This window comes from Nicotiana tomentosiformis, chromosome 7, assembly GCF_000390325.3.
Source record: "Nicotiana tomentosiformis chromosome 7, ASM39032v3, whole genome shotgun sequence".
NCBI classification, from domain to species: domain Eukaryota; kingdom Viridiplantae; phylum Streptophyta; class Magnoliopsida; order Solanales; family Solanaceae; genus Nicotiana; species Nicotiana tomentosiformis.
In genome coordinates, this window is record NC_090818.1 from 3917874 (window position 1) to 3937775 (window position 19902).

Here is a 19902-nt window from a genome sequence, read left to right on the forward strand (position 1 = left end):
ACTATTTCTAGAGAAATTCCTCCCTATCACATTGAGAGAGGATTACCGCAGGTAATTTGAGCATCTACAGCAGGGCAGTATGATTGTTACTCAGTATGAGTCCCGTTTTATGGATTTAGCCCATCATGCTCTCCTCTTACTACCTACTGAGAGAGAGAGAGAGAGAGAGAGAGAGAGAGAGAGAGAGAGAGAGAAGGAGGTTTATTGAGGGACTCACTCACCCTATCAGGCTTCAGATGGCCAAGGAGGTTGGAAGTGAGATTTCCTTTCAGGAAGCTGTTAATATCGCGAGGAGGAGCCCAGAGGTCTGATAAGAGGTCTCGTCAGTTAGGAGGTTTCATTGGTGCCTCGTCTAGAGGCAAGGGTAATTTTGGTAGGGGTCATCCTCCCAGACCGCTTCATTCAGCACTTCAGGCATCTCCTTATGCTTCAGGGAGTCACGATCCTATTATGCCTTACTCTAGGCAACTAGCATTTAGTGCACATTCAGCTCCTATCAATACACCACCACTCCAGAGTCACTACAACGGTTATCCGGTCCGTTTGGGGCAGCTTCAGCTTCAGCAACCACGGCATTAGGATGGGTGTTATGAGTGTGGGAACATTGGTCACATCAGGAGGTATTACCGTAGGTTCTCGAGTAACAGATCTTGACAGGATTTTCGTGCCATCATATTGGAACTAGTTGCTTCACTTCTTGCTCAGCTAGCTAGAGGCAGGGGTCAGACAGCTAGAGGTAGAGGTCAGGCCGCTAGAGGTGGAGGCCATCTAGTTAGAGGCCATCCCAGAGACGCAGTTCAGGGTGGTGGGGCCCATCCCCGATTTTATGCTTTTCCATATAGGCTTGAGGCCGAGTCATATGATGTCGTGATCATATGTATTATTCCAGTTTTCCATAGAGATGCTTCAGTTCTATTTGATCCATAATCTACTTATTCCTATGTGTCCTCCTATTTTGCTTCGTATTTGGTTGTGCCTCGTGATTCTATGAGTGCTTCTGTGTGTGTATCTACACCGGTGGGAGACTCTGTTGTACTAGACCATGTCTATCGTTCGTGTGTGATTACTATTGGTAGTCTTGAGACTAGTGTGGATTTTCTACTTATTGATATGGTAGATTTTGATGTCATCTTGGGTATGGATTGGCTGTCACCTTATCATGCTATACTGGATTGTCATGCCAAGACGGTGACCCTAACCATGACGGGGTTACCTCGGTTAGAGTGGAAAGGAACTCTTGGTTATTCTGCTAGCAGGTTATTTCTTATATGAAGGCTCGACATATGGTCGAGAAAGGGTGTCTAGCATATTTGGCTTATATTCGCGATCCCAGTACGGATGTTCCTTCTATGGACTTAGTACCAGTTGTTCGTGAATTTCCAAAAGTATTTCCTGCAGATTTTTTGGGAATGCCACTCGACAGAGATATTGACTTGTGTATTGATTTAGCTCCGGGAACTCAGCCCATTTCTATCCCACCATACCGTATGGCCCAGCTGGAGTTGATAGAATTGAAGGAGCAGTTACAAGACCTGCTTGATCAGGGATTTATTAGACCTAGTGTCTCTCCCTGGGGTGCACCAGTGTTATTTGTAAGGAATAAGGATGGTTCAATGCGAATGTGTATAGATTATCGACAGTTGAACAAGGCTACTATCAAGAACAAGTATCCACTGCCAAGAATTGATGACTTATTCGATCAGCTTCAAGGTGCCAAGGTGGTTTCAAAGATCGACTTGAGGTCTGGTTACCATCAGTTGAAGATTAGGGCATCTGATGTCCCTAAGACAGCTTTTCAGACTCAGTATGGGCATTACGAATTCATAATGATGTCATTCAGGTTGACAAATGTCCCAGCAGCATTTATGGATTTTATGAATCATGTGTTCAAGCCTTATTTGCATTCCTTTGTGGTTGTGTTCATTGATGATATCTTGATTTACTCCAGCAGTCGAGAGGAGCATGGGCAGCATCTTCGAAGTGTGCTTCAGACTTTGAAAAATAATCAGTTATACGCCAAATTTTCAAAATGTGAATTTTGGTTAGACTCAGTTGTCCTTTTGGGGCATGTTGTATCGGCAGATGGTATAAAAGTGGATCCTAAGAAGATTGAGGCTGTTCAGAATTGGCCTAGACCTACTTCAGTTACAGAGATTCAGAGTTTCCTGGGTTTGGTAGGTTATTATCGTCGGTTCGTGGAGGGATTTTCATCTATAGCAAGCCCATTGACCAGACTGACTCAGAAAGGTGTCATATTCAGATGGTCAAACGAGTGTGAGTTGAGCTTTCAGAAGCTCAAGAATGTTCTGACTACGGCGCCAGTATTGGTATTATCCACAAGTTCAGGATCTTATATGGTATATTGTGATGTATCTCACATTGGGCTTGGTGCAGTATTAATGCAAGATGGAAGGGTGATTGCATACGCGTCGCGACAATTGAAAGTTTATGAGAAGAATTATCCTGTTTATGACTTAGAATTGGCAGCCATTATTCATGCGCTGAAGATTTGGAGGCATTACCTCTACGGTGTCTCGTGTGAGGTATTCACTGATCATCGTAGCCTTCAGTATCTGTTCAAACAAAAAGATCTTAATTTGAGGTAGAGAAGATGGTTGGATTTGTTGAAAGACTATGATATCACCATTTTGTATCACCCCGGAAAGGCTAATGTGGTGACCGATGCCTTGAGTAGAAAGGCTGTGAGTATGGGCAACCTTGCTTATATTCCGGTTGGTGAGAGACCATTAGCTGTAGATGTCCAGACTTTGGCTAATCAGTTCGTGAGGTTAGATGTTTCAGAACCTAGTCGGGTTCCAGCTTGCACAGTTGCTCAGTCTTCTTTATATGAGAGCATCAGAGAGCGACAATATGATGATCCTCATTTACTTGTCCTTAAGGATACAGTGCAGCATGGTGATGTCAAATAGGTTGCTGTAGGGGAAGATGGAGTTCTGTGAATGCAGGGTCGTATTTATGTGCCTAATGTGGATGGGCTTCGTGAATTAATTCTGGAAGAGGCCCATAGTTCCAAGTATTCTATTCATCCAGGTACAACCTAAATGTATCAAGATTTGCGGCAACATTATTTGTGGATGAGAATTAAGAAGGATATAGTTGCATATGTGCTCAGTGTCTGAATTGTCAGCAAGTTAAGTACGAGCATCAGAGACCTGGTGGTTTGCTTCAGAAGTTAGAGATTCCTGAGTGGAAGTGGGAGCGTATCACTATGGATTTTGTTGTTGGACTCCCACGGACTCAGAGAAAATTTGACGCAGTTTGGGTCATTGTAGACAGGTTGACCAAGTCAGCACATTTCATCCAATGGCAGTTATTGATTCTTCAGAGCGGTTAGCTGAAATTTACATTCGTGAGGTTGTCCGCCTTCACGGTGTGCCCGTGTTTATTATTTCAGATCGAGGTACGCAATTTACCTCACACTTCTAGAGTGTTGTACAGTGTGAGTTTGACACACAGGTTGAGTTGAACACAACATTTCATCCACAGACAGACGGATAGTTAGAGCGCACCATTCAGATATTGGAAGATATGCTTCACGCTTGTGTTATAGACTTTGGAGGTTCTTGGGATCAGTTCTTGCCACTTGTATAGTCTGCTTATAATAAACGCTACCAGTCAAGCATTCAGATGGCTCCATATGAGGTATTATACAGAAGGCGACGCCGATCGCCAATTGGCTGGTTTGAACCTGGAGAAGGTCGGTTGTTGGGTACCGATTTGGTACAGTATGCCTTGGATAAGGTTAAGGTTATTCAGGATTGACTTCGCATAGCTCAGTCCAGGCAAAAGAGTTATGCCGGCCGTGAAGTTTGAAATATTTTATTCATGGTTGGAAAAAGAGTATTGCTTCGGGTTTTACCTATGAAAGGTGTAATGAGGTTCGGGAAGAAGGTCAAGTTGATCCCTAGGTATATAGGACCCTTCGAATATCTTGAAAGGGTAGGGTGAAGTAGACTACAGGGTTGCAATACCACCTAGTTTATCAACGGTTCATCCGGTGTTCCATGTGTCTATGCTCCGAAAATATCATGGTGATCCATCCCATGTGTTAGATTTCAGCTCAGTCCAGTCGGTAGCTATTCTAACCCGGACAATTGGGGTCTAAGAGTTATCCTTCAGTTCAGGTGCAATGGAGGGGTCAGCTGGTAGAGGCATCTACCTAGAAGTCCGAGTCGGACATGCGGAGTAAATATCCACACCTTTTTACCAGCTCAGGTACTTTTCTAATTCTGTTCGAGGACGAACGCTTTGTTTTAGAGGTGGAGAATGTGATGACCCAAAAGATCATCTTTAAATGTAATAATTAATTCTATGTTCTAAGACCTTGAAAATCACTATTTATCATTCCTCGACTTGGGTGCATAGTCCGTATAATTTTCTGGAATGTTTTCATATGAAAAAAATGATTAAAATGTGAAATAGAGCCTTAAAACTCAACTGAGTCGACTTTGGTCAATATTTTGAGCAAACGGACTCAGATCAGTATTTTGACAGTTTCAGTAGGTCAGTATCGTGATTTGGGACTTGGGCGTATACCCGAATTTTAATTTGGAGGTCTCTAGCTTGAATTATCGCCAGTTGGCGAAAACTAGAAGCTTAAAGGCTTAAAGATTTCAAAGTTTGACCATAAATTAACTTTTATTGATATCGGGGTCAGAATCCAGTTCTGAAAATTTTCGTAGCTCCGTTATGTTATTTATGACTTGTGTGCAAAATTTTAGGTCAATCGGACTTGAGGTACCAGTGGAGACTTGAGGTATAACTGTACAGCGTTCGCAGTTCTGAAGTCCCCTTCTATATTATCTCTGCTGTGTATTATATTTCAAATAGCTTGAATTTTATTCAGACCTTTATCTGTATTATTTTAGAAGCTCGTGCACTTGTGACTCCAGTTATAGGATGGTATTGAGATATCACTATTATTATGGATTATTCACTTTATTTCAGACTTTACTTCCGCATTTGTTTCCTTGTTATTAATTAATTTAAAATTTTGTTAAAATGGCTAATTATATTCTAACGTTGGCTTGCTGTTACGATCCAAAATCCAACTAGTCGTGATGACACCTAACCCAACCCGCTAGGTAAGCAAACTTTCAACTATCCAATTCCAAAAATAATTATTAAAGAAATTTAAGTAAATAATTATCTTAACCTTATACATTACCCAAGAACTGGTAGTACAAATCATGAGCTTCTAAGAATAGAGTATACAAAGCGAAAATGAAATAAAAACATATTTTGTCTGAATAGTACATAAACAGAGCTTTTATAAAATCTAAGGCTACCCTGAACAAGGGGCAGCTACAGCAGGAACGCAGGTACATCTTCAAGTCCCGCAACCATCGAGCACAACAACAACAACAACCAACATCTGCACGCAATGTGCATAAGTGTAGTATCAGTACAACCGACCCCATGTACTGAGTAAGTAACAAACCTAGCTGTATGTTGAAAGTAGTGACGAGCTTCCACCAATGTCGGGTCCATAACCAATAGTCCACAACAGTCCATAATAACATAAAGCAAATAATACGAGAAGTAACTCAGAGATAAAATTCTTAGCCAAATCATGATTTCAAAAATAATAGTTCTTCTTTTCAAATACATCAGTGAAAACCTAAATCGTTTGCCGAAGTTTCCAATAATATAAATAGTTTGAAAATAATAAATTTCTCCAAAAATATTCTCAATAATAAATAATATATTTCATTTTCCTTCCGGATAACCCGTGTAAAACAAATGCATCACTATGCCCATCTATAAAAAAATGTGTGAGAAATCATGAATGATGTGATGTTGTACAGCATGAGGAAAAATACATCTCTATGCCTGTATGTCATGTGTGCATGCCAATGCGATGCAATTTAATGATAAAATCATAAACAACCCTTCGGGCAGAACATCACTCATATACAACCCCTCGGGCAAACCTCACAGTCACTCGTATCACTCGGGCATACCTCACAATCACTCTTGCCACTCGGGCATACCTCACAATCACTCTTTCCACTCGGGCATACCTCACAATCACTCTTGCCACTCGGGCATACCTCACAATTACTCATGCCTCCTAGTCACTCAGCACTCGACACTCGCACTCAGTAAGTACCTGCGCTCACTGGGGGTGTGTACAGACTCCAGATGGGCTCCTTCAGCCCAAGCGTTATAATCTGTACGGACAACTCACGTGCTGCACGGACAACTCACGTGCCATAATAATAAAGTAAGCTGCAGGTGGGCAGCCCCGATCTACACTCATCCTCACAATCAGGCCCTCGGCCGATATCAAACATGCTGCGGCGTGCAGCCCGATCCCATAAATATGTAACATAAATCAGGCCCTCGCCTCACTTAGTCATAAATCTCTCAAGCCACTCGGGCATTTCAGTAAAACAGGGCATTCGCCCCAAAAACATTTATATGCATCAAAATAGAGTCATAAAACTGAGTTATGATATGCAATGAAATAAATATGACTGAGTATGAATTTACAATTTAACACAATAATTCACAATAATATGACCTCTGAGGGTCCCAATAATACTGGCACATATCCTCAACATGATTTTTAATATGTTTTTCAGCTCAATTTCTTTAACACATAAAACCGCATGGAAAATGCCAAGATTATTTAACTATAAAATTCCATAGAAATAATTATGTCACAATTTCTATAGTGCACTCCCACACGCCTGTCACCTAGCATGTGCGTCACCTCCCAAAATTAAAAAAAATACATATATTCAGGGTTCATACCCTACACTCCAAGATTAGAAGAGTTACTTACCTCGAACAAGCCGACTCCAATGTTGAGCAAGCTAAACAATGCTCCTGAAAGCCCATAATGTGTGTATCAACTCCCGAACGGCTTGAATCTACCACAATTAATTTGATTCAGTCCACACAATTCATAGGAATTAATTCCATATGAAAAAGCTAATAATTTCCACAAAAACCCTAAATTATGCCCCAAAAATACCCGTGGGGCCCACGTCTCAAAATCCGACGAAACTCACAAAATACGACAAACCATCTAATTACAAGTTCAACCATACTAATTTCACTCAAATCCGACTTCAAATCGATATTCAAACTTGAAAAATTCATTTTGTGACATTATAGAAATTTCCTTCTATTTCTCTTGAAGATTCAATAATCTTACACCAAAAATTAAGATTAATTCATGGAATATAATCACAAGGGAGTTATGAACACTTACCCCAAGTTATGTGAAAAATTTCCTCTCCAAAATCGCCCAAACCGTGCTCCAAAATCTGAAAATGAGAAAAATTCTCGGAACCCTCGTTTTAAACACTGCCCAGACATTTCCGCACCTGCGGTGCCTGGGCTCGCACCTTCGCATATGCTTTTGCGGACAAAAATTCGCGCCTGTGGAAACAGCCAGCCTCCCAAAACCTCGCATCTACGGACCTTTTCTCGCATCTGCGAAAACCCTTCGCACCTGCCTTCGCCCCAGGCCAGCCCCGGTCCGCATTTGCGTCAACACCTTCGCACCTGCGACTTCGCACCTGCCAGCATTGCTCAGTCCCACTCTTGGATGCTTCTGCGATTGATCTCGCGCACATGCGTCTTCGCACCTGCGATCAAAATCTTCGCAGGTGCGATCACACCAGTAGGCAGCAGTTCCAGCATTTCCTTAAGTCCAAATTTGATCCATTAACCGTCCGAAACTCACCCGAGGCCCCCGGGAACTCAACCAATTGTATCAACAAATCCCATAACATAACATGGACCTACTCGAGGCCTCAAATCACACCTAACAACATCGAAACGACGAATTATACCTCAATTCGAAATCATTGAACCTTGAAACTTCAAATTCTACAACTTGCGCCGAAACACATCAAATCACATCCGATTGACCTCAAATTTTGCACACAAGTCACATTTTACATTTCGGACCTATTCCAATTTCCAGAATCGGATTCCGACCCCGATATCAAAAAGTCAACCCCCGGCCAAACTTTCCAAAAATTTAACTTTCGGCAATTCAAGCCAAATTCCACTACAGACTTCCAAAAACATTTTCCGGACACGCTCCTAAGTCCAAAATCACCATACGGAGATATTGGAATCATCAAAATTTGAATCCGAGGTCGTTTACACATAAGTCGACATCCGGTCACTATTTTAACTTAAGCTTTAAATCTTGAAACTAAGTATTCCAATTCATTCCAAAACCTCACCTGAGCCAAACTAATTACCCCGACAAGTCACACAACAATTGTAAAGCCCAATTTGAGAAGTAAATGGGGAAACATGGTTGTAATACGCAAAACAACCGGTCGGGTCATTACACTTGCCTAGCAAGTGAAATATTTCGCGCCATCACGGTCCCGAATGTGAGAATTTCAGGCTGTGACACGGATTCAACAACTTTGAAACAAGAGGTCCACTGCGTCTTTCTTCTACGCCAGATATTGCAATGGAGTCCTCTACATGGATACTGCAATATTGTTTACGCTAGAGAAGATCCGAAGGCCGAGGTTTTTGTTTGTCTCTATTTTAGTTTTAATACAATGTATACAATATTTTGCTTGACCTAAAATGCAATCTCTGATGATTTTTCTTCTCTTATTTGCTATTTAGTCACATAAAATGATATAAATACATTGTGTTCTGTACAAATTAACTTAAATACATTGTATTTTTTTATAAATACATTTTTTCTTGTATTTATGTATTTCGAAGGTTTGTATGTTTTCAATACAGCTGAATACATATGTATTCATGCATGAATACATGATATAAATATTGAAATAGACTGAATATAAACATAAAAACAGAACAAAATATAAATAGTGAGTACATTTAATTTTAAAATACAGTAAAATACACTAAATACAAATAGAAATATAGTGAATACAACCAATGTAATATAGTGAATACAATAGTAATATATAACATGTATTAGGAATAACTAAAATACTATTAATACAAATATATTTGAATACACTGTATATAAAATAACGAATACAGTAAATACATATATTGAATATGATGAATGCAACAGTAAAAAAATAATATTAAAACGTACTAAATACAAAAGTTATATAAAACTGAAAAATCATTCTAATTAATGGGGTTGATAATGAGGCATGTTCGAATTGATTTTGTTGAGTTATATTAGGAGTGTATCACGTTAGTTGATATTATTTATGTTATTAGACAGTTGGACATACCTATTTTTAAGGTGATTGCCATTACTGTATTCATGAATACATGACGCGGATACATGTGAATACATGCGCGTACAACTGGACTGCCTTGAATTTAGACGCTTTTTACTGCTCTATACATGAATACATGGCGCGAATACATGTGAATACAAGCGCCTACAGCTGGAACTACTATGATTTTTAGGCGTTTTTTGCTGATGAATACAGCGAATACGCTACTTTAACAACTTAATAGTAGCTATAGGAAGTAATTATGTATATGGTAGCAATAGGAAGTTAATAACCACTAAACAATAGTGGTTTTTGAAAATTTCTCTATATATTTCTCAAAAATATATTGGTCTAAAGCCCGATTCAGTTTTGTCACTTGGCCCAAAAACTCAGTTGACCAACCTAATGAAGGGTTAGATTTCAGAGTTAGTGAAACAGCCAGGCCTATTGGCTCTATCAGTTAACGACTTCGTAAGTTGATTCAAGAGCAATATCTATCCAAAATTACAAATATCCAAGATCACTTGCATGCAATATAAACAACACATAATCACATATTTTAATCAAACATAAAATAGATACTTATCTCTTGAAGCATGACTGTGATGGCGAAAAGACCTTCAAGCATGAGCAAAAACCATCCACATGATCATCTTCTAGTTCCCCGGTGTTCTGCTGTGTGACACGAATAATGCCCGAAATTAGCGAAACTCATGTGGGCGAGTTTCTCTAAGAAAAATCGTGTAGTAAAAATCATAGCTCCTTATGGAATAAGACCCCTTTATATAGCCACAGTTTTTAAGGTTTAAAACCTTTTCCTAAACATGTTGGGTCTTCCTTATTCACCAAGAAATAAAATTTCATTTAATTCCTAATTATTCGGGCACAACATGGACCACAATATTTAATTAATGAGGCTTCCTATTATGGACTTAATTCGAAATATCTGAATTAATGCCACCATAATAAATTACGAATTATTTTACTAAAAATTCGTAACTGTACTCCTCAGTTCAATTTCGAAATTCTTTCATTAAATATTATTTAACTCCCCATGTTAAGATTCAGTTGCTAATAAAATAAATTAAATTACTGACAATTTAATTCATTGATTATTCCCTTTAGACTTTCGCTTAACTTATTTCATGTGACGATTACAAAATTCACCTGCAGAGTTTACACATGAAAACTTATAAACTTTCATAAAGGTGTATCGTCAATCTCTAGACCGAGACATGGATTCCATCAACTAACTATTACTTTGCCAATGTATATTATTATTTTCCAATTTACCAAGCATATTGACCCACAAAAGAATCTCGCCTTTTAATAAATCAAAATAATAATAAAATACACAACTAATAATAATTATATCAAAATTAAGAGTATAAGTACATTTAATGGCTAGAGAATTTATTTTATTAAGTCAGTATAAAATACTTATTTCTACTTGCTCCGTTCAATACATACAAAATGTACTAGCACAAGAAGTTGGAATTAAATCATTCCCATAATCAAGATAAATTATATTTAGTCTTGTGCTACAATCATTCCTGATGCTTTGTCTAATTCCATCATTAGATTTTGAATCTTTCAATAATTATTCCATCATTAGATTGTGATCTTTATACTCATAAGAACCAATGATTTAATCTTCCGTATATAAGCTAAACTCTATACACTAAATCATCTACTATATAAGTAAATGACACAAACGGATATATGTGTAAACAATAAATTTGCGTCAAGAAAATAAAATCAAGACCGAAAAATATTGCAACAATCGTAGTATTTGATTTCAAATAATTTGAGTGTACCTTAAACTTTATTTTATTTTAATCCAAGTGCTTGAGGCCTGATTTTGATCTTGACGTATTTTTAATCCAAGTGCTTGCAGCTTGTTCTTGAATCTTCATCTTGATCTTTTAATCCTTAGAACACTTGAATGCTTGTAGCCTTTAGAGAAATCTGCAGCGTTTGTTCCACGAGCTCCCTCTTGGTTCTTGTTATAACTTCTGGTGTCTTCTCTGAGTTATGAAGATCCCTATTTATAGTTTTGGGAGGGAAGAATTATGATAAGAACAAACTTTTTTCGACCAATCAAAGTGAAGTGTGACAAGGCCGCATTTGATTGGCCAGAATATGTCACTTGCACACGTGGCGCAGTTTCAGTAGCCCTTTAATTTGGCTTGGCATGCCTTGTCATTTTGCCACATGGCACGATCGTATTGGCTCTTTCGCTTGACTTGATGTGCCACGTCATTTCACGTGTGACACCAAACTGGGCCTCTAGGAAGATGATATCTTGGGCCTAAAAAAATGGGCTCATCATTTGTAGCCCAACTAAATGGGCTAGCCTAGGTGATAGGCGTGTGGGTGTGCACCGCGAGGGAATGAGACTTGGTCCATCCCGTGAGGCTGTGAGGCCTAATAGCTATTATCTGTGGTTATGTGTTTATTTGTTGTTGAACTTGTTTGCCTTCTTGTTAGAGATCATTCTTAGGCTTTATTAATGCTCACATTATTTGCACTCAGTCATAGATTTTATTGTACATGTTTACCTCAGTCCCTATTATTTTGCTGATATGCTGTGATACTTGACGTGGGCTGTGTTTCCCTTATTTGTTGATGATGGTGAGGCTAGAGAGGTACATAACCGAGTGAGGCCGAGGGCTTGTTGTGAGGTATTTGATTGAGGCACGTGAGTTGTCCGTGCATCACGTGAGTTGTCCATGCGGATCCAGGTATTGATACCATAGCGCATGAGTTGTCTGCGTAGCACGTGAGTTGACCGTACGGATCCAGGGATTGATATTATGGCACATGAGTTGTCCGTGCTTAGAGATTGGGCTTTGGAAGTCCCTCCGGAGTTTGTACTCACCCCAAGTGAGTGAAGGTACCAATCAAGTGTTGAGTGCTGTACCCGAGCCAGAATGAGACCTATCTTCGGGGGAGTGTACAACACTCAACACTCAATAGGTACCTGTTGTGTGCTTCGATCATGGCCGGGTAACCTATCAATGTGGGTATCATGATGTCGGCCAATATCTCAGTCATTGCTTGGCAAGATGACTCGTCCTACCCGTATCCCAACACTATTACAGAGTATCTCATAGATGCGAGGGTAGAGTCAAGGGATTATTATACAAAGGTGCGGCCAAAGAAGCCTTTCTCATGGTACTCACTTAAGAATACAAGCAACCTGAAGAGAAAAGGTCAACCGTCTACCACCACAAGCCAGTCTGATGAGCCAGCTGTGGTAGTTGCGGAGGGAGTTGATGTCCCATCTACTTCGACCGAGCCTTCCTCTACTGCTGCAGTTATGCCACCACCATCATCTATAGCCTCTTCTGCAGTTCCTATCACAGGTTCCACCTCGGCTTTGAAGCCGATGCCCTTGCCTACTGAACCACTTTCTACGCTGCGAGTCTCAGAGACATTGGCGAGCCTCAATAACTAGATGCAGACAACCACTGTAAAGATGTCTGACCTATCTAGTACTGTTGCAGCACAGTCTTTAGTTCAAGCACCTCAGATTCGCTCGACAGTTGAGGAGACATTGAAGAAGCTCCTAGAGAACCAGAACACCTTCATGGCTACCTTGGTACAACACGGGTCAGTGATCGAAGAGCTGGGAAAATAAGTAAAGAAGATGAGAAAGTCCCAGGCCAGTAATAAGTCAGTGGACAAGCTCTGGAGGCAGGTGACCAAACTTGCTGCAGCCGGAGACATCCCTTTCGACATGTTGATTGACCCACACTCTTCAGACCCAGATCCTGCAGCACCATCAGCACAGGTGGCACCGGCTGGCCAGTCTGAGGAGCCAGACTCTGTTGCCAACACTACCGAGGCAGTGCATCAGATGTTCACCAAGCATTTATTGAGTTGATGGAATTTACCTGTTTATTTCTATTTATTTTAAATTGTGATAAAGAAATAATTGAATTGTTCTACTTTTTCCGTCACTACTACTCAGTTCCTTAGTTATTTCTGTTACTACTGAGTCAGTTGTACTCATACTACACCCTGCATTTTATGTGCAGATCCAGGTGAGTTAGAGCGCGACGATCGTTGAGTTCAGGCCGGCTATCGTTGGAGACTGCAAGGTAGTTGCTAGTGTCCGCAGGACCTTGTTACTCCTTTTATCATTTCTTCTTTTAGACTGTATTGACAGTTAGACAGTTTTATTTCTTAGTTCATAGATTTAGACACTCATGACTTAGTGATACCCCGATGTTTGAAGCTCGTTTCCGTATTTTCTATAATTATATTTAGAGTTGATTAATTTATGAAAAATTCAAATATTGAAAATGTTTTATTAAATTCTTATAATAGATTTAGTAGTAATATTTTGGGAAATAGGCTTGCCTTGTAACACGATAGGCGCCATCACGACCATGGTTAGATTTTGGGTCGTGTCACTTTCCTTGGTATATGTTGAATAGTCACGTTACCGACCCACCCAATTAATGTTTTAGCATAATCATGATATAGGCGTAGTTTAGGTTTCTTGACCTTGTATCTACCTAAAAGCTGGTTGATCACCAACTGGGAGTCACCAAAGACTTGCAACTGTAACTGCTTCATATCAATAGCCATTTCAACCCAAGTATTAATGCTTGATACTCAGCAACATTGTTGGAACAGAGTTGTGTCTAGGTGAAGGAGTAGGGCAAGACTTCACCTTGGGAAGTGTCAAATACCACGCCAACACCAGTTCCTCCGCGATGCCCAGCGCCATCAAAGTACATCTTCCATGGAGGTTGAACTTCAACGACCATTGCGTCCTCATCAGGTATTTCATCAGTTAGCTCCTAGTCATCAGGTATCAGATGACCAACCAAGAAATCTGCCAATGCTTGTCCTTTTATAGCCTTTTGAGGGATGTACAAAATCTCGAATTGTTGAAATTGGAGATGCTATCTCGCTAGTCGATCACTAAGAACAGGTTTTGACATCACGAACTTGATGGGATTTTCTTTAGAAACAAGACGAACAACATGAGTTTGAAAGTAGTGCTTCAACTTTTGAATTGAGAAGACTAGCGCCAAATACAACTTTTCAATTGGCGAATAATTCAGCTCGTTTGGTGTCATCATCCTGCTCAAGTAGTAAGGAGAGTTTTCTTTCCCCTCATTATTTTCTTAGGCCAATAGTGCTCCAACAGACCTTTCTTGCGCCGCAATATATAGTATCAATGGATTTCCAGGTATAGGGTCTGCTAAAACCAGAGGCTTCATCAAGTAAGATTTAATGATCTCAAAGGCATTGCTACACGTTTAGTCCCATTTGAAAGGGACACCTTTCTTCATAAGGCGACTGAATGGTTGGTACCTCCCAGCTAGGTTTGATATGATTCTTCTAAGGTAAGCTAACTTTCCTTGCAGACTTTTCAATTCGTGAATATCCCGAGGCTCCAGCATTTTCAAGATTGCATCTACTTTGGCTTGATCAATTTCAATCCCTCGATGCCAGACAATGAAACCATGGAACTTTCCGGAAGTAACTCCAAAGGCGGAAAGTCGTTCAAGTAGTCGCCCCTCTTTCTTGATTTTACCTCCAAGTCGTCCACATAGAATTTGACATTCTTGTTGAGAAGATCATTAAATATATTCTGCATAGCCCTTTGATAAGTAGCATCAGCGTTCCTTAATCCAAAAGGCATTACCTTGTAGCAATAAATACCCTTTGGGGTACGAAATGCAGTAAGCTCTTCATCTTTTGGCGACATGCGAATTTGGTTATAGCTCGATGAACCGTCCATAAATGACATTACCTCATACCCAGTAGTAGCATCAATCATCATATATGGAATAGGAAGCGGGAATTCATATTTGGGACACGCATTGTTGAGATCTCAGAAGTCAATGCATATAACGACCCGACCAGTCATTTTAAAAGTGGTAGCCATGTTTTCCCATTTACTGCTCATTCTGTACTTTATAACTATTATGTGACTTGCTGGGGTAATTGGTTTGGGTCCGGTGAGGTTTTTAGAATGAATTGAAACACTTAGTTCCAAATTTTAAAACTTAAGTTGAAAAGGATGGCTGGATGTCGACCTATGTGTAAACGACCCCGGAATTGAATTTTGATGATTCCAACAGCTCCGTATGGTGATTTTGGACTTAGAAGCATGTTCGGAATTTTATTTGGAAGTCCGTAGTTAAATTAGGCTTGAAATGACTAAAATAGGAATTTAAATTTTAAAGTTTGACCGGGAGTTGACTTTTTGATATCGGGGTCGGAATCCAGTTCCGAAAATTTTCATAGATCTGTTATATCATTTATGACTTGTGTGCAAAATTTGATGTCAATCGGTCTTGATTTGATAGATTTCGGCATCGAATATAGAAGTTGAAATATGTTAGTTTCCGTTAAGCTTGAATTGGGGTGTGATTCGTGTTTCTAGCATTGTTTGATGTGATTTGAAGTTTTGACTAAGTTCGTATTGTATTTTAGGACTTGTTAGTATATTTGGTTGAGGTCCCCGGGGCCTCGGGTGAGTTTTGGACGGTTAATGGACCAAACATTTGCACTTAGAATTGCTGAAATCTGGTGTCTGGTTTCCTTTTATGTGATCGCGTGAGAAGGTCTGCGATCGCGTAGACTTAATTGGGCAGTTGGAAAATTTGTGCTATGCAATCGCGTGGGAAAGTCCGCGATCGCGTAAGTTTGGCAAGCTGTGCTATGCGAACGCGTGACTAAGACCGCGTTCGCAAAGAGGAAACGATGCAGAAGCTGGTCCACGCGCTTAACCCTTCACGATCGCATGGATGAACCCGCGATCACGTAGGTCTGGGAATGTTGTGTTTCATGATCGCGTGGAGTTATCCGTGATTGTACAGTGTCAATTTTGGACAGTGGGGATTTGTTCTTCGCGATCGCGTTACTTCATCCGCGATCGCATAAGCTTTATTCTGGGCAACCTTATTTTGTTTTTCGCGATCGCGTGCCTTTGGCCGCGAACGCATAGAAGAAAAAGCATGGGCAGAAAGTTAAAGTTCTGAAAATGGGATCATTTTTGACGAATTGGAGCTCGGGAAGAGACGATTTTTGGGAGATTTTCAAAGAAAACAACGGGGTAAGTGTTCTTAACTCAATATTGGACAAATTACTCGAATCCATAGTTATTTTTAACATTTAATTGGTGAATTAAGTTGGAAGATTTAGAAGACCCTCTTGGTGTAAATTGAATATTTGAGGGTTGAGTTGATGTCGGATTTTAGTAAAATTCATATGGTTGAACTCGTGCTTGAAGTGGCGTTCATATTTCGTAACTTTTGTCGGATTCTGAGACGTGGGACCCACATGCGATGTTTGAGTTAATTTCGGAATTTTTGTGAAAATATAGTATTTTCTTATGAAATTAATTCCTATAATTTTTGTTGACTGTATCGAATTATTTTGTCTAGATTCGAGCCATTCAGAGTTGGATAATCGAGGAAAAGGCCGACTAGTGGATTAAATTGGAGCAAGTCGAGGTAAGTGACTTGTCTAACCTTGTGTGAGGAAAATTCCCCCTAGGATTGATATTTATGTGATAATTGTAATGTGTTGAAAGTCGTGTACACGAGGTGACGAGTGTGTACACGGGCTAAATGTGGAAGATTATATTTTTAAATTGTGTAGAACACTGTTGCATATTAATTAAATTATTTTATTCTGTTATATTCATCATCATTAATATATTTTCGTATTTTAAATTTGCCTGACGTGTTCCTGCTATGTGTTTTACCTGTTTAGTTGAAACTCTATTTTCTTTTGTTCTGTGCATTTCCTGAAGGATGACTTTCTTAATTTAAGTATTATTAAAAATGAATTTTTTTACATTTCAAAATTTGATATTTAGACAAGGTGTTAAATTTGTGAAATATTATTTTTGCTGAATATTTTGTGAGATTTTCGTACTCATTGCGATGGAGCCGTGAGCTCTTTATTATGTAAAATATTGTTGTTGATTTATTTTGGCATGAGCCGTGAGCTCTTTATTGTGAAAATATATTATTATTGATTCATTTTGGCAAGTTGAAATATTTGGGCACTTGAGGTGCAAATTGTGATATATTGTGATATTGATACGCATGCGGTAGTATAAGGTCTGGGTGTTGAAACGCATGTAGTGAGATTAGGGTAACTTGATACGCGTGGCTAGTAGGGGAACTACTAGAAGTTATGCGGTATGATAAGGGTGGCTAAAACGAGGGATGCTATTTCGGAAAAAATATTTTCTTTAAAATTAAATGTGAAGGCTCCCGCAATGATATAAGGAAATGAGATATTGTGAATTTTTTTTTTATGATTTGGGACTACGAGGCGGTACCTCGGGAGTTCCCTTGTGGAAATTTATTTATGGCCGCAGTTGCCTTTGATTATTATTGTGATTTTCTTAAAGTTGAAAATTTCTGTTTTGTTTCTGCGAGGTATTATTTGCCCTTATTCTGTGTAGTTAAATGGTGACATACTATATACTTGATTCATTTTCATTGTCATTTTATTTTTATTATATTATTATACATTTTACCATGTCTTTTATTATTCCAGTAGGGCCTGACCTGACCTGACCTCGTCACTACTCTACCGAGGTTAGGCTTGGCACTTACTGGGTACCGCTATGGTGTACTCATACTAAGTTTCTGCACATCGTTTTGTGTAGATCCAGGTACATCTTATCCGACCAGGCATCAGTGAATTAGTCATACGAGAAGTCTTCAAGGTATATCTGCCAGCGTCCGCAGACTCCGAGTTGTAATTAGGTGAATAACAGGTTTATTTATTTCAGATTTCTATTGTTATTCTGCATTGATAGGCTTACCTAGTCTTAAATACTAGGTGCCATCACGACATCTTTCAGAGGGAATTTGGGGCCTTGACACCACCCGAATCTGGCTATTTTTCTTCCTTACAGGGACAATACTTGAGACCCATGTTGGGTATTTAACTTCGCGAATAAATCCAACTTCAATGAGTTTGTTAATGTCACTTTCGATCAAGGGAACCAAGTCCGACCTAAAGCGCCTTTGGGCTTCTTTAACAGGATGAGCGCCATTCTTGACTGCAAAGTGATGAACTGCTACTAGGGTCCAAGCCAGGCATCACTTTGTAACTCCAAGAAAAGACATCCTTGAACTCCTTGAGTAACTCAATATAAGTGCTTTCTTCATCGATTGCTAGTAAAACACTTAGGTATGTGGGCCTTGGTTCTTCATCTGTGCCAAGGTTAACTTCTTTTAAGGCATCAATCGTTGACTTCACCCCTTCTTCAAGTTTCGGGGAGCATCTTTCACATCTTCATCTTCATGAGGATCCAGATCATTGAAGGATATGTGACAACACGGTGATGATGTTGTCATTATAGGAGAGATAAAGATGGATATTGTCAGGGATGATGTAGGGTTGTTACGTTGGAAATTTTTATGTAATGTTGTGATTTTTATTGTGTTTATTTTTATATCTTGTGCAATTGGTCTTGTTGTTGGTAAATTGGTAATAATCTGATTTATGTTGAAATTGAGGTATGTTGCCATTGCCAAGCAGATTATGATATGAAATGCGGACACGAGGTGTCGTGAGTAAATAATGATGAAATTGACACGTGAATTGTCCTTGCAGTTGTGATATGAAATGAGGGCACGAGGTGCCAGGAAAATATGATGATTTAATTATAGGCACGAAGTGCCGTGAAAATATTAAAGTGGGCTGAGACCCGTGTTTATGAAAAATATAAAAATGGGCTGAGACCCGTAGTTGTATGATTATGAAATGAAGTGTCACATGGTGACTTTTTAATTGAAAGAATTATATTCAAAATATTTATTTGGAAGGATTTTTATTCAAAAAGATTTATTTGAAAGAATTACATTCGAAAGTATTTATTTGAAGAAATTATATTTGAGACAGATTTATTTAAAGAAAGTATATTTGAAAGATATTTATTTGAAGGAATTATATTTGAAAGAGATTTAATCGGAAGAATTATATGTGAAAGATATTTATTCGAAAGAATTATATGATCTATTTAAATTTTATTAAAATTGAATAAGCAATTGTTCCATAATAAATACTATATCAAAACCAAATTCTATGGTTAATAGTATATATCTGAACAATCTCCCACTTAGACTTTTAACCATGACAATTATTAGAATATACTATGTCTAAATGCATGGTTAATAGTATATACCCTAACAATCTCCCACTTAGACTCATAACCACGTATCTATAACTTTCACAGCTATCCTTTTGCACGACTATTAAAAGTCTCTGCCAATAAGCTCTTGCTAAAAGGAACTTGCCAAGTTATTTTCAAATGCAATCTTTGTCTAGTAGTATTTTGTCGTAACTAACTAGTTTGGTATTAAGCTCGTCAGGGATCTTGTAATGAAAATCTCCCAAGAGTACATACCAAACTATGATTTTCCTTACTATTCTCCCATTACGACGAAGTACTACTAATATTATCTTCATTACCTTACGGTATTGAAATATTAATGACTTCTTCCTGTATTGGTCTCTTCTCAACATCACTCCCACTACTTGGAGGTAGTAATTTTTTTTTGTCTATTAACGTTTCTCCCACTACTTAAGTGTAATGGAACGTCAATTGCGACATATAGAGTTGTATGTTCTTGAGCGTTTGAATTTTCAGATGATTCATTTGTTATTTCTTTGCTTAGTTCCTGTAAAA

General features: G+C 38.9%; 1 pseudogene; it reads right to left on the reverse strand.

The window, feature by feature from the left end:
• Positions 1-19902, reverse strand: part of LOC138895194 (uncharacterized) — a 198336-nt pseudogene that overhangs the window by 35820 nt on the left and 142614 nt on the right.